At 36.1% G+C, this 1,378-nt stretch overlaps 1 protein-coding gene across 2 annotated transcripts in view; it reads right to left on the bottom strand.

Moving 5' to 3' along the window:
• The window catches only part of LOC105808829 (nuclear body protein SP140-like protein), an 85,309-nt gene that overhangs the window by 60,458 nt on the left and 23,473 nt on the right, over nucleotides 1-1,378 (bottom strand). The gene's annotated exons all lie outside the window — the stretch shown is intronic.

The following is a 1,378-nucleotide window of genomic DNA, read 5'->3' as shown; positions in this document are numbered from 1 at the left end:
AGTTCTAGTAAAGTATTTTTGCATTTTCTTGGGATTTTATAGTAAATAATCATGTCCAGGGCTTCTTTTCCCCAATGTATGTTGTTGTCTGCTTTGTCCACAATCAGTTGGTTATAGGTAGATGATTTTATATCTGGGTTGTGTGTTCTATTCCAGTGGCCTATGTGTCTATTTTTGTACTGATACTATGCTGTTTGGTTACTATAGCCTTGCAGTATACTCTGAACTCTGGTAATGTGATCCCTACAGATTTCTTCTTTATGTTTAATATCACTTTGGCTATTTGTACTCTTTTCTGGTTCCAAATGAAGCATAGAATTATTTTTTCTAGATCTCTGAAATATGACTTTGGCACTTGATGGGGATTGCATTGAATCTGTAAATCACTTTGGGTAGTATGGACATTTTAACAATGTTGATTCTACCTATCCATGAGCATGATATGTTTTTCCATTTGTTTGTATCCGCTGCAATTTCTTTCCTCAGAGTTTCATCATTCTTCTGGTAGAGATCTTTCACCTTGTTGATTAAGCTTATCCCTAGATACTTTATTTTCTTTCTGGCTATTGTGAATGGTATTGAGCCCTTGAATTTGACTCTCAGCTTGACTGTTATTAGTATAATATATAGAAATGCCACCGATTTGTGTACATTGAATTCGTATCCTGGGATTTTGTTGAATTTATTTACCAATTCCAACAGACTCTTGGTGGGATCTTTGGGGTATTCTAGATACAAGATCATATCATCAGTGAAGAGCAATAGTTTGACATCCTCTTTCCCAATTTGGATACCCTTAATATTCTTCTCTGGCCTGATTGCTCTGCCTAAAACTTCCAGCACTACGTTGAATACAAGTGGTGACAGTGGGCATCTTTGTCTTATTCTAGTTCTTAAGGGGATGCTTTCAACTCTTCCCCTTCAAGATGATGTTGGCTATGGATTTGTCATATATAGCTGGTAGAATTCTGAGAGAGTCTTTCTATGCCTAGTTTGTTGAGGGTTATTATCATGAAAGGGTGCTGGATTTTGTCAAATGCTTTTTCTGCATGTATTGAGATGATCATATGGTCTGTGTTTTTGCCTTTTTTCATGTGGTGAATCACATGCACTGATTTACCTATGTTGAACCGATCTTGCATCCCTCAGATGAAGCCCACTTGGTTCTGGTGGATTATTTTTTTGATGGGCTGTTGAATTTTGCTTGCCAATATTGTTATTGAGAATTTGTTCATCTATATTCATAAGGGATTTTGGTATGTAGTTTTCTTTTAAATGGTGCTGGGATAATTAGATAGCCACATGCAAAGAATGAAACAGGACCCCTACCTCTCACAAAAATTAACTCAAGATGGATAAAAGACTTAGATCTAAAAAT

Source organism: Propithecus coquereli, unplaced genomic scaffold, assembly GCF_000956105.1.
Source record: "Propithecus coquereli isolate 6110/MARCELLA unplaced genomic scaffold, Pcoq_1.0 Scaffold18, whole genome shotgun sequence".
Classification (NCBI taxonomy): Eukaryota; Metazoa; Chordata; class Mammalia; order Primates; family Indriidae; genus Propithecus; species Propithecus coquereli.
The sequence above is the reverse complement of the archived record's forward strand: the minus strand, read 5'-3'. Positions and strand labels throughout refer to the sequence as shown.